The 14,914-nt window shown below is 39.7% G+C and overlaps 1 long non-coding RNA gene across 1 annotated transcript; it reads left to right on the forward strand.

The window, feature by feature from the left end:
- Positions 1 to 679: 679 nt before the first annotated feature.
- LOC143482227 (uncharacterized) lies at positions 680 to 14,432 on the forward strand. The gene is made up of 3 exons (XR_013122169.1): positions 680 to 765; positions 8,508 to 8,710; positions 14,350 to 14,432. It is a non-coding gene; the product is annotated as an uncharacterized LOC143482227 (long non-coding RNA).
- The last annotated feature ends 482 nt before the right edge of the window (positions 14,433 to 14,914 follow it).

Consider the following 14,914-nt stretch of genomic DNA (forward strand, 5'->3'; position numbering starts at 1 on the left):
CACACACTGCTATGTACACCCAGGTGCAAATAACACACACTGCTTCTGGTCTGGTTGTTTCGGTTCAGTTTCTCTAGTTGTTTTGGTGTTGTTTAAATGTTTTTAAGTAGTGATGGTAAAAGTGGGGCTTTTGGGAGATCTAATCAAATGAACCAATTGATTCGGAAAATTATTTGATCTAGCGAAACGTTCAAATCATCACACGCCACAGTGACATATAGTGGGCAACCAGGGACTAAATCCACAACTTCTTAACAGAAACAGAAGTAATGTGTTTTTTTTAATGATATGAAATATTCCCCCATAGCATATTGTGTCCCTAAGTAAATTTTAGTCATAAAAACCATATCATTTTGCAGAGAACAGGGTTGTTTTAATTGTTATTAAGATGTATTTTTCATTATGATACACTGTTAGTCAGTGGATTTATATAGCTCACATTATTCATTTTACATTGTAAGGTAGATAAATGCTTGTGTAATCATTTATTTATTAAACATTACAAGTAATCAGTTGTAATCACAACAGATTACAAGTAATCAGTAAACATTCTGATCTCAGACCAGCTGCTTGAACTTAAGTGCGGACAAAAACGCGCAAAAAGATTCGAAACGTATCGAAACTACGTGACGTAACGAACCCAGTTTTTTAACCGTCACGTGACTTTCCCCCTTTGATACGGACTTCGAAGCAGTGTTCGGAACACCGTGATTCAAATAAATCGATTCAGCTCGATTCCGCGTTTCGAGTTTGACTTAAAGTCCTGTGAGTATTCGCCCTTGTATTAGTCAGCCTTGTATCATGTCCTTACGTACTTTGACTATTTCTAAAAGTGTAATCTGTGTTAATTCTTAGTACGTCCTAGTTCTTGTTCTTTGCTCTGTTTTGCTCTTTGCTCTGTTGTTGTTTGCTCTGTCTGTTTCAGCGTTCGTATCTGTTAGTCTTCTTGAGTGTCTCATTATGCCTAGTAAAGTACGCAGTCTCCGTATGCGGGCTGTTCATATAGAGGAGGCTAGCTCCGTTAAATTATGCGCCAGCCCTTTATCGCGTTTGTGTCCAATCCCAATTCCCACAACGTTACAGTAAAGTGAAAGTAAAAATTCCAGCGCTCCATTTTTTTGTGAAGCGTTTCTACATCTTCAGGAGAGAAACTAGGTGAGTTTCTTAATCGTAACTGTTATTTAAGAGCAATACGAGGAAACCATACAAAGAACATTTCTGTAGGATTATGTGATAAAGAGCAAGATGTGAAAAATGGAAGTGGTGAAGACTTGTAATAACATCGCGTAGTAAGATTATACTGAAGTTGTGAAGTTTGGCTTGTTCCTCTGAATTTTGTGGCCACGGATCACCGACGTAAAGAAGCTGGAGAGGATTATGAACAAGACTAATGATTCCGTGTTGATTAAGTAGTGGCGTTGTGGCATGAGAGAGGGATGCGAGTTTGTTTTAGTTGAGCTGTTTCAAGCTATTCGCACTTTTTTCTCCGCAGGCAAGGCCAATAAAACACCAAAACGGACTCTTTCACGTTTTGGTGTAGACACGTACTTTTACTAAACTTATAATTACAAAGTAAAGTTTACTTAACAAACACGAGCAAGTAATGCAGTAAAACAAACATAAACCCTACAAAATGAAACAAACAGAAGAACGTGTGGTAAATGTGGCTACTTTTTAAATATAGAGTAGCCTATATTGTGTGATGAAGAGTGGTGAAGGTACACTTTGAATGGATTTTGCATCATTAAAGTTAAAACGTTTAATTTTATCTTTAATTTGCTGAAGTGCTCCAAAATAAAATAAAAAAAGTGTACGTGTCATAGTAGAGGACACAGGTGCAAAGAGCAGAGCTTGGGTGAGGTGACTCATATGGAAAGTGTTTAGTGAGGCCACATCACAAGAATGTTAATGATTACTAGTTTAATTAGTGAAGAGAAACCACAGGGTGCACAAGTTGTTTCACAAAAAAACATGACCAAGGGTTTCAGTGGAAAGAGTCACTTGGAAAGAGTTGTGGCCTGTGGAGTTACATGTAGAGAGTTGTGGTCTATGGAGGAGAGGTGTGGTAAATATTTTTTGCCGAAGAACCTTGTTTTAAATATATTTTAGCCTGTTTTATCAGCATGTAATGTAACGTGTCGAAGGGACAATGTGCATGGAGACATACATGTCTCACACATAGAGATGAAGTGTTTGGTACTGATATTAAAGGCAAAGGTTTGGTTTGTGCGTGAGAGCAGCACAGGATTTAAATAACAGGGTTGAAGCGCCAGATTGGAGATTGGAAAGTGGATGTCATGGGAGGAGGAGACCAACATTAATAGTCCTGATGATCCTGATAGGAGGAGACGCTCCAGTACAGACTAACATTAATAGTCCTGATAATCCTGATAGGAGGAGACACTCGAGTACAGACAAACATTAATAGTCCTGATGATCCAGATAGGAGGAGACACTCGAGTACAGACAAACATTAATAGTCCTGATGATCCTGATAGGAGGAGACACTCCAGTACAGATCAACATTAATAGTCTTGATGATCCTGATAGGAGGAGACACTCCAGTATAGACCAACATTAATAGTCTTGATGATCCTGATAGGAGGAGACACTTCAGTACAGACCAACATTAATAGTCCTGATGATCCTGATAGGAGGAGACACTCCAGTATAGACCAACATTAATAGTCTTGATGATCCAGATAGGAAGAGACACTCCAGTACAGACCAACATTATTAGTCCTGATGATCCTGATAGGAGGAGACACTCCAGTACAGACCAACATTAATAGTCCTGATGATCCTGATAGGAGGAGACACTCCAGTACAGACCAACATTAATAGTCCTGATGGTCCTGATAGGAGGAGACACTACTGTACAGACCAACATTAATAGTCCTGATGATCCCGATAGGAGGAGACACTCCAGTACAGACCAACATTACTAGTCCTGATGATCCAGATAGGAGGAGACACTCCAGTACAGACCAACATTATTAGTCCTGATGATCCCGATAGGAGGAGACACTCCAGTACAGACCAACATTAATAGTCCTGATGATCCTGATAGGAGGAGACACTCCAGTACAGACCAACATTAATAGTCCTGATGGTCCTGATAGGAGGAGACACTCCAGTACAGACCAACATTAATAGTCCTGATGATCCCGATAGGAGGAGACACTCCAGTACAGACCAACATTACTAGTCCTGATGATCCAGATAGGAGGAGACACTTGAGTACAGACAAACATTAATAGTCCTGATGATCCTGATAGGAGGAGACACTCCAGTACAGACCAACATTAATAGTCCTGATGATCCTGATAGGAGGAGACACTCCAGTACAGACCAACATTAATAGTCCTGATGATCCCGATAGGAGGAGACACTCCAGTACAGACCAACATTACTAGTCTTGATGATCCAGATAGGAAGAGACACTCCAGTACAGACCAACATTATTAGTCCTGATGATCCTGATAGGAGGAGACACTCCAGTACAGACCAACATTAATAGTCCTGATGGTCCTGATAGGAGGAGACACTCCAGTACAGACCAACATTAATAGTCCTCATGACCCCGATAGGAGGAGACACTCCAGTACAGACCAACATTACTAGTCCTGATGATCCAGATAGGAGGAGACACTCGAGTACAGACCAACATTATTAGTCCTGATGATCCTGATAGGAGGAGACACTCCAGTACAGACCAGCATTAATAGTCCTGATGATCCTGATAGGAGGAGACACTCCAGTACAGACCAACATTAATAGTCCTGATGGTCCTGATAGGAGGAGACACTCCAGTACAGACCAACATTAATAGTCCTGATGATCCTGATAGGAGGAGACACTCCAGTACAGACCAACATTATTAGTCCTGATGATCCTGATAGCAGGAGACACTCCAGTACAGACCAACATTAATAGTCTTGATGATCCTGATAGAAGGAGACACTCCAGTACAGACAATGTTTGTCATTTCACACACCACATTACATGATATAGTTATTATAATTTACACACTTTATAATGTGTAAATACATTTTTCTTTGTTATTCCAGTGTAATAATCATGTAGTACATGACCACACTATCAGTTTAAAGGTGGTGAGGATGTTGGACTATTGTGAGTGATGAGAGACAACAGTTCACGTCAAAGTAGAGATTCAGTCTCTGCTGTGACTGACCAAAGCTGCCTGTAGACCTGCTGACTGTAACTACTGTCTCATATGGAGGTGCACAAAGTGATACTGATTTTACGTTAAATCGTATTTAATTATGAAATGTTAAAATGCAACAAATGTTACGTTCTGTAGCCTCTTGCTCTGCCCAAGATCCAGATAAATCTTCTTAAAGTGAGCTGATGTTCTTCTCAAGGTCAAAGGGAGATCATAGAGTGATGAATAATTTCTCCTCAAAGTCAGAGGGAGATTACAAAATGATGAATCATTACTTCTATAGGTCAGAGTGAGATGATACAGTGATGAATCATTACTTCCCAACTTTAATGTTTAATGTTTTAATTTCACCTACAGTTGTGTACTCTGTTGACATTTGACTCATTTGTAAATGTGTTAATTTGTTAATGGATTTGTTCAGATCTGTTCAACATGCCATATGAAAAAAAAACAGGCATTACATTTTTACATACTGATCAATAATAAGGAGTGATATACCATCATCAGTAGGGGAGGAGCTAATGAGGAGAGGTTTACCCTCATCAGTAGGGGAGGAGCAAATGAGGAGAGATATACCATCATCTGAAGGTGAGGAGCTAATGAGGACATATCATTATCAGTAAATTAATTTACCCGTTCTTAGCTTCTCATTAGTCTTAAACAGAGGTGGGTATAGTATTCAACAATTTTACTCAAGTAAAAGTATGCTTCCAAAAATTTACTTGAGTAAAAGTAAAAAAGTACTTTGATTAAAAGCTACTCAAGTAGTGAGTAAATGCAGAGTAGCCTACTATCTCATGTCAGTAAATTACATCATGAAAAACATGCCATAAAACATGCCAGAAAGCTATCGAACACGTAATAGCACAAACGGAACAACGTACATAATCACAGTAAACTCACGCTATAGACAGGAACATCTATACAACATGTTAAGACAAACCAAGGGGACTACAAGACTTCAAGGGCTACAACACTAAAGAAAAGTAAGCGAGAGCTAGACAGGACAGGACAACGTTAACTAAATAAGAACACGCAACGGACTCTAAAGATCTGAACCAGGAAACAGAGGAAACGGGAGGCATAAGGCACAGGGCTAGACCAGACCACTAAGCAAAATAAAACAGTGAATTAACATCGAAAGCAGGGCAAGGAGAAACATCGACACATATAAACAGAAGAGACCAGGCAAGGAACAGGAACACAGCATGAATACAAGCGAGTAGGAAAGAGCAAGGAAAACACAGTGGGATTCACTTACAAACAATGACCGACACGGAGGACTGAAACAGAAGGGATAATATACTCTGGAACAGGGGAGTGTAACGAGACTCAGGTGCGTGCACTAACGACAAGGGCGTGACAGACAGAGGGAGAAACAATGGGAATGGGGAAGCTAGGCGGGACCAGGGAGGGGCTAGACGTGACACTCGCGCAGTGTCCTGAGCTCGTCGTTGTCTACAGTTTACTCGTTGTTGTGCCTGTTTCTTGTTCTTCGTGCGCTATAGGCGCTATTTGTAATAGAAATAAAAGTGACGTCTGTCGCAACCAGCGGATCTGTGTCTCGTCCGTCTGCCGCCTCCCAATGTCACAGGACGACGAGCCGTTGTGAGACACGATGCCAGGTTACAGAACCCGGCCAAAGAAGGGCAATCGAACCAGCAAGCGGCGCCATCGTGCCTCTTCTCCTGGCCAGTGTTGCCAAGCCACCGCCAACCTCGAGCTAATGGAGCAGGACCCCCTATGCGCCTATATGCTGCGTATGGATCGGGAATCCTCCATCCCTGAGATAGCGGACAACTTCCACGTAGTACCGTTCTGTAATATTAGCCCTTCATTGTTTAGCATAGTTCCAATCTGTATTCTGTGTCTGTCTAGTGCTTTGTCATTCCCCTTTCAATAAATATTCATTCAATTGCAATTGCATCACTCCTGCCTCCGACAAACGTTACAATTACACTGTGTTACATTTAATAATTACATCATACAAAATAATGCCTCCAGTTGTAAAAGAGATATAGCATTACACAAAGTAGTCAAAATTGTACATACGGCAAACTTATTGCAACATATTTCCTCAAATTTGATATCGAGTTCTTGTAGGCTGAAAATGCTGAAGTTTTGGTAGACACAACTGACAGCACATTATATAACTGTCCTTATTACACATTTGTAATGTAAACATTGGCTGTATGAGGCCACGGATGCTCGGGAGGTTTTTCTGTCACTTTCTTGCTACTGGTGGAGAAAGTTTGCGTAAGCAATCACGTGACTGACCGGTTTCATTTGATTGGTCACACATACTCACGTGACAAGACGTTGGTCAATCTTCTCACTGAAAACACTAATTATTTACAATACTAAATTAACGGTGGTGCGCAGCAAAAATCCAATTGTAACGGAGTAAAAGTCGCATTTTTCTCACCACATATTTACTCAAGTAAAAGTAGAAGTCTTTCGTATTAAAACTAGAGGTGGGCCGCGATTAAAAAATCGAAATGAATCACATTTTAATCGCATTTTAGTATTTAACATGAGAAATACTATTTTAAGTTTGAATGATGAATGAATCAATGAACATAATCATAAACTTCAACATCTTGTTTATTTTTCCACCAGTCTACTACACAGACCAATATATGAGTGCAGAAAACAGTTCAGAACACTGGAAATTCTCACCAAAAATGTTGTTTCATTTTGGGAGTTTTGCTCAGGATATTAGAAGAATTGAAGTAAATCAGAAGATGTTTTTAAATACCATTTTAGATGGTATATTTTTCTTTAATTTCCCAGGCCTCTGCCATAGGCATCTCCATAGTGCCTAGAAGTGGTCTTCTGCATGCTCAAAGCAAATGACTGGATCTTCATCATCTATAGATTCATCATCTATAATATGAGCTGTCACACCAAGATAATTCTTGTTGCTAACAGAGGTCCAGTGATCCCCAGTCAGAGCCACATTTGTGGCGCTCTTCACAATAACATTGTGACATTGTCTTTCTGGACGGCAGTTCGTAACTTGCATCAGTTGACGCAATGTGCGTACATCTTGTAAGTTTTTATTTTCGACCACAGAGAGCGAACAACACAAATAATGTGACGCGTCACATAAACGCGTGCAGAGTCGCGCGCTACGGCCACTCACGAAAGTTTAATCCAGTCTTAATGGTCCAATGAAGGTAATTCCATAATAAAACCAGGACATTTCCTCACTTAAAAAAAACCCGGGACGCCCGGGACAGGATGTGAAATACGGACATGTCCCGGGAAATACGGACGTTTGGTCACCCTATCGCACTAGTAATACATTTAGCAGCTAAGTTATCATTACTGACCTGCGCGTTAGCTCCAACATGATTTGTGTTGAGGTGGTAACGAAGGGTGGAAGTGCTCCTGTGATAAGCGAACTGCTTCCTGTATAAAGTGTAAATAACACTATTTTTGTTTGTACTTCCATCTGGAAGTTTCTTATATTTAAATTTCCCATCCACCAGCGTAGCCTCTTCAGTCATCTCCATCATGCTCATCTTATTGTGCGTCCATATAATCTGTATGTCTGGAACTCGTGCACTGAGAAACATTCCACGGTGCGAAAGTGTCTCATGCGTTAAATGCGTTCAAATGCGTTCATTTTTTTAGTGCGTTAATTTTCCTGTATTATGAAATTAACGTGTTAAAGTCCCACCACTAAAACTACTCTCACAAGTACATTTTTGTCCAAAAAGCTACTTGAGTAAATGTAACGCGTTCCTACCCACCTCGAGTCCTAAATATAAAAGATTATTTTAAACATCATTTGATGGGTTCTGAATTAATTTATTGTATTTGTAAAATTGCCTTTGGATTAGTGTATTATGTGTTTTTATGTCTGCACCAATAATATGAACCTGCTCACAAACAGACTGACTGAATAACCCCTGCTCTGTGCATTTAATTACACAGATCAGTAATTATTTAATTATACAAATATACTGTTTCCATTACTATGTAATAATTGTTTAATAATGCAAACTACAGATTTCCATCAATAAATAGACTGAATATGAGACACACTGGCCTGCGACCTTCTCTGAGTGGTGCTATTTAACATGTGCAAGAGTCTCACTGCTATACAAGGAGAATGAGCATATGTGTTGTAAACTAAAAAGACAGAATACTAAGAAATATTCATATTCTACTTTGGGTTCATATTGTCATGCAAGTGTATTAGATGATGTAGGTATGTTGTGAACCATTACATTATTTTAAATAAATTATTTAGTAGGACTCACTGAGTTCAGTAAATCCTCTACCAGTAATGACATCAAACTGTGATGTTTAGTGGTTTTCATGAAGTAACACCTGAATAGAAGATGGAGGCTTCCACACCAATCCAGGACATCACAGATCAGACCAACATCACAGCCCAGGACAACGTCACAGATCAGACCAACATCAAAGCTCACACAGGAGGGAACATCTGTGCTCCTCAGATCCATGGGAGTCACTTTCATGCACCAGTGACATTGATCTTTCCATGTGGAGGTAAGAGATGAATCTGAATGCTTAGATTGAACATCAATCAGAGATCACAATTAATATTTATTTATAATTACTGGTTATACATACGAGGTTCATGAATATAAATATCATACTGGTGAATCTTAATTTCTAAGATTAAGGAGACTATAATTCTACAAAATGTCTGACTGTGCAAGTGTTTCTAGAAGAATTGAAGACATAAGGTGATCACACCAAATATTGATTTGATTTAGTTTATTCTTAATCAAATTGACAAAAATTGGCAAAAATAAACTATTAACACATCTATAAAACATCTATTACTACATCTATTTTTCAAAGCATTCTTACATTGTCTTTCCCGCACACCTCTCTCTCTCTCTCTCTCTCTCTCTCTCTCTCTCATAAAGGCACTACAAATTATATTGTTGATTTATGCATAAATAAGAGCTAGACATTATTTATCCATCTCAGCAAACAACACGGCATTATTTATGTCCAAAGCCACACTGGCTCAAGGGTGTTTATTATTTTAAATAAAATATCAAATCAAAGTTTATTTGTATAGCGCTTTTAACAACTCAAGTTGTCACAAAACAGCTTTACAGGATTTACAAGGTTAACAATACTATGAGTTGTAATGAATGGAAGACACGGAGAGGGATCCTGGTGCAAAAGCTCAATGTTTTATTTTGAATGGTGTAGGTGTAAGCGCGTGTCGTTGTGTTGCGGTAGTCGTTCCAGTCCGAGGTCGTAGGGGGTAAGCAGAGTCCGGGAGGTATCCGTGGGTCAGGCAGGAGAGGAGGTCTAGGGAACAAGCAGAGGTCGGTACACAGAAGGAGAACAGCCAGAATATAACGCTCGGTAGTCAACATAGTCGGCAATACTTCACGTCTAGGAAGTGGGATGGGAGTGATTAAATATGCCAGGAATGTGGGCGTGGTGATAGGCAACAGCTGAGACTAGGCGCAATCAGGTGACATTCCTGACATGAGTCCAGAACCCTAATGAGCAAGCCAAAGGCGACAGTGGTGAGGAAAAACTCCCTATGATGGAGGGGAAAAGGAAGAAACCTCGGGAGAACCAAGACTCAAAAGGGAACCCATCCTCCATTGGGCGGCCCGTTAACACACAAATTACACAAATACAGACAAATACACAAGTCACACACAAATCACACAATCAGACTAAGTAAAAATGACTAGGTAGAAATGAAAGTTCTGGGTTTTGATATTGTCACTGTAAATGTCTGTTGATGAACGCCAGGCTTTCATTCCGTGTCGGAGCAGTGATGCTGGTATTTTAGGCTCCGACTGCAGTGTTACTCCCCAGGTGAACCTTGGAGTAAAAAAGATATGTGATGTGGTAAATATGTAACAGATTAATCAAAGGCCAAAGTAAACAGATAACTTTTTAGTCGAGATTTAAACATTGAGACCGTGTCTGAGTCCCGAATAGAGGCAGGAAGATTATTCCACAATTGTGGAGCTTTAAAAGATAAGGCTTTTCCACCTGCTGTGATCTTTTTGACCCTAGGAACAGTTAATAACCCTGCGTCCTGCGAGCGAAGTGAACGCGCTGGGTTATATTGTTCAATAAGTTCACTAAGATAGTCTGGAGCTAAGCCGTACAGTGTTTTATATGTTAATAAAAGTATTTTATAGTCAATACGGAATCTAATTGGCAGCCAGTGTAATGACGATAGTACGGGACTAATGTGATCAAACTTTTTAGTTTTTGTTAAAACTCGTGCTACTGCGTTCTGAACCAGCTGGAGTTTGTTTATTGATTTACCAGAGCATCCAGCCAGGAGACTGTTGCAATAATCTAAACGAGAGGATATGAATGCATGGATTAGTTTTTCCACATCACTAGTATTGTAGTATATGTTTCTAATTTTAGCAATGTTGCGTAAGTGAAAGAACGCTACCCTAGTTATATTAATAATGTGTGTATCGAATGAGAGATCTGGGTCTATTGTGACGCCTAAGTTCTTTACCTCTGCGCTGGGGGTTATAGTAAAAGAATGTAGATTCAATGCTACATTACGTATCTTGTCTCTCGCGGCCCTAGACCCGACTATTATTAGCTCTGTTTTATTGGGATTTTGTGCTAGAAAGTTATACGCCATCCAATGTTTTATCTCCTCTACACATTTCTCGATTTTACTGTTTACGCCTAAATCATTGGGCTATAAATATAGCTGAGTGTCGTCTGCGTAGGAGTGGAAACTGATGTCGTGCTTATGCATAATCTCGCCTAAGGGTAACATGTAAAGTGTAAATAGAAGTGGTCCTAGGACTGTCCCTTGTGGGACACCATATTTAACCTGAACAGATTTAGATGTTTTATTATTAACACTTACACATTGGAAGCGGTCGGTCAGATATGATCTAAACCAGGAGAGTGCGACTCCTTTAATACCTACCGTGTTTTCTAGTCTATCCAGCAAAATGTTGTGGTCTACAGTATCGAAAGCTGCACTAAGATCTAACAGTATAACGAACGAGACGAGCCCGTTATCGGCCGATATTAGTAAATCGTTCACTATCCTGAGTAACGCTGTTTCAGTGCTGTGGTTTGGTCTAAATACTGATTGGAACTTTTCATGGATATTATTTGATTGGAGATAGTGGTTTAACTGATTGGAAACTGCTTTTTCTAGAATTTTAGAGATAAATGGGAGATTAGAAATGGGTCTATAGTTGGCTAGAATCTGTGGATCGAGATTTTTTTAATCAAGGGTCTAATTACGGCGCATTTTAATTGTTTGGGCACGTACCCTAGGTTAAGGGAAGAGTTAATCATATTAAGTAAGGGCCTAGCAATGGCTGGGAGTAGGTCTTTAAATAGACAGGTTGGAACTGGGTCAAATATACATGATGTGGGCTTAGACAAATTAATCAGTGTTGTGAGCTCTTTTTGTGTTATAGGATCGAAGCCATTTAGCTCAGTAATATTTTTGGATGCATAGTTACTAATAACTAAACTACTGGGGTTGGATTGGAGGTTAGGCTGCGATGTGTTTTGACTCTGTAGTCGGATATTATCTATTTTATTATTAAAAAAGTTTTAAAATTCATCGCTAGTGTGTGTAAGTGCTGTATTAGAACTAGTGTCATTGATATTTCTTGTTAGTTTAGATACCGTCACGAAAAGAAATCTAGGGTTATTTTTGTTGTTTTCTATTAGTGTCGAATAGTATGAGGCTCTAGCTTTTATTAGGGCATGTTTATATTTGATTATGGCGTCTTTCCATTCGATTCTAAACACTTCTAGTGAGGTGGATCTCCATTTGCGCTCCACTGCTCGAGCTGCCTGTTTTAGAAGACAAGTGTGGTCGTCATACCATGGAGAAAGCTTTTTTTCCCTAATTAATTTTGTTTTAACTGGCGCTACACTGTCTAAGGTATTGCTGAGTGTGGAATAAAACTGTTGTGTTGCCTGTTCTAATTCATTGGGCTGCAGTGGCATAGTGTTCGGTAGCTCTGGTAGTACGTTTATAAATGTTGCTGCAGTGTTGGATGTGATAGTGCGCGTGGTTTTTATATAGCGCATCTGATGTACACCGTATAAAGCTATTTCATATATTAGTAGGAAATGATCTGAAATGGCGTCGTTTTGGGGGATGACTGCCAAATGTTCTATGTTAAATCCGTAAGTAAGTATTAAGTCTAAGGTGTGTTTACAGCGGTGGGTAGGCCCCGTCACATTTTGGGCTATACCTACTGAATCTAGGATTTAATCGAACGCGATTTTCAGTGGGTCTGATTCATTTTCATAATGAATGTTGAAATCACCCACAATTAAAAATCTCTCAATGGTTAAGACTAGTTCCGAAAGAAACTCAGCAAATTCCTGAAGAAATTCTGAGTAGGGACCCGGCGATCGATAGATGGTCACTAATTTAAGCTTTGTTTTATTGCCTATAAGATTATTGCCTATTTCACCTATCAAAGCCTCGAATGAGTTAATAGAGGTGGTTGGTTTTACAGTAAAACCTATATCTGTGTCATATATTGTGGGTACTCCACCTCCACACCCTGTGATACGGGGCTGATGAACATAACTGTATCCAGGAGGAGCTGCTTCATTAAAACTTACATATTCGTCTACTCTAGCCCATGTCTGTTAAACAGAGTGCATTTAGTCTGTTATCTGAGATTATTTCGTTTACTATCACAGCTTTTGATGCAAGCGATCTAATGTTTAGAAGTCCTATCCTTAGCTTAATATTGCTGCTCACTTCATGTTGATTATTTAATTTAATTTTAATTAGATTTTTAAAACATATCGCCCTGTTATTCTTATACCTGCCACGGCTAACAGACACAGTCTCAATGGTTTGGTAGTTAGGGAAGTAAGTTCTACTTAGCTGATTTGCGTGGTTTGTTGTGGCTGGTCAGGCCCGGCGTAGCACGTCCTGGATGTTCCTGGAGAGGACTGCCGAGCCTAGGTGACTGGGGTGAAGTCCATCTCGGCGGTAGAGTGATGGATGCTCTCGGAAACTCTCCCAGTTGTCGATGTAGTCCACGCCGGCGCTGCTACAGGTGTCCCGGAGCCAGCTGTGGAGACAGAAAAGACAGCTAAATAACTCGCACCCTCGCCGGAACGTTGGAAGCGGACCGGAGACAACAAGCTATATATATATATATATATATATATATATATATATATATATATATATATATATATATATAGATAGATACACACACACACACACATCTCATTACAGCGATTGAACTCACCAGAGTCTCGCTCCTTCGCTGTGTCCTCATATGGTTGGTTATTATGTAACGCAGCGTGCGCTGCGTAGCGAGGAGGTAGACAGAAACGCTGAGGAGAGCAAGATTTATTAAAGGGAATACCAAACTCAGGGTAATTTAGTCAGGCAGGAGTCGTAATAGGAAGGCAGTCCAAATATTAAAGGTAGACAATAACGAAACAAGGTAGGGTAACACAGAACAGGCGAGAGTAACCACTAGAATGAACAAACCGAACAACCCTTAGTTCTTCCCCAGTCCTTGTCGGTCTTTGTGTTTGCTAACCCGTATTTCTCTCATGCTCTGTCGGCTCGATATCCTCTCCCATAGTTAGTTCCCTGCCTTCTCTGTTTCTGGGTTGGTTGTCTCCCTTTCTCCCTTGTTATTCTCCCTAGCTCCTTGGTTTATTTTTATGTGCTTCCTGGTTTTTTAGCTTTCTTTGTGTCATGCATATATCTGGTGTCCATGTTGGTATATTATAAATGTGTTAGTTTGCGTGTCCTCCTGTAAGTTTGATACTTTTTTGGTTCTGCTTTTGTTTTGTGTACTTTATATCAGTTCGATTTACTTCCACAGATCTCTAAGTTGTTTTAGTAAACCAATGTTGTCTATTTCCCTATGTTTCCTTCATGATATACCGTCGTTTAGAGTTTTGTTTTTCGTTTCTTTATGCGATATGCCTAGACGCGCACGTAATCATCGCTGTTTCCCATGATGTCAATAAATATGTTTTCTCTCTGCAGTTGTGCCTGCCCATACCTCTGCATGAACCTGATACATTACAATATGAAAACAAATGAATACAGGACAGGAATACAGTCTGGACCTCTTTTTTACTCTATACTTGATGAAGTTGATTATGTTAATAACGTTGGGATTTTCCACTGTTGTCTCCTCCAGTTCAGGAAAAGTCCAATTCCAGCACCAGCCCAGTTCAGACTGGAGGAACTTCAGAGACTCCTGCACTCAGTGAAGGTCTGTTTATACACATCACTGATTATTTACTGAAGATCACATCTGAATATTCACATCATTGATTATGTACTGATGTATACACATAGTCTATATAGATACATACACAGTCTATATAGATGCATATACATAGTCTATATAGATGTATACACAGTCTATACAGATGCATATACAGTACATAGTCTATAGATACATACACATATTCTATATAGATACATGCACAGCCTATATAGATGCATATACATGGTCTATATAGATACATACACAGGGCCTGAATTTCAATGCGGGATTGCGGGAATTGTGCACTATTTCTTCGATTCCCGCAATTTTAGCCTTAATAATGCGGGAAACTCCCGCACACATTTACAGCGAAAACATTCAGCAAAACAATAGCTCAGTTTGTATTGTGAGACGGACAGATAGTCGGACAGACCGACTTCTGTATTGGACGCTGCACTCGGTGCACTCACTCTTCCTCCCTCTACAGAGCTAC

Source organism: Brachyhypopomus gauderio, chromosome 18 (genome assembly GCF_052324685.1).
Source record: "Brachyhypopomus gauderio isolate BG-103 chromosome 18, BGAUD_0.2, whole genome shotgun sequence".
Lineage (NCBI taxonomy): Eukaryota > Metazoa > Chordata > Actinopteri > Gymnotiformes > Hypopomidae > Brachyhypopomus > Brachyhypopomus gauderio.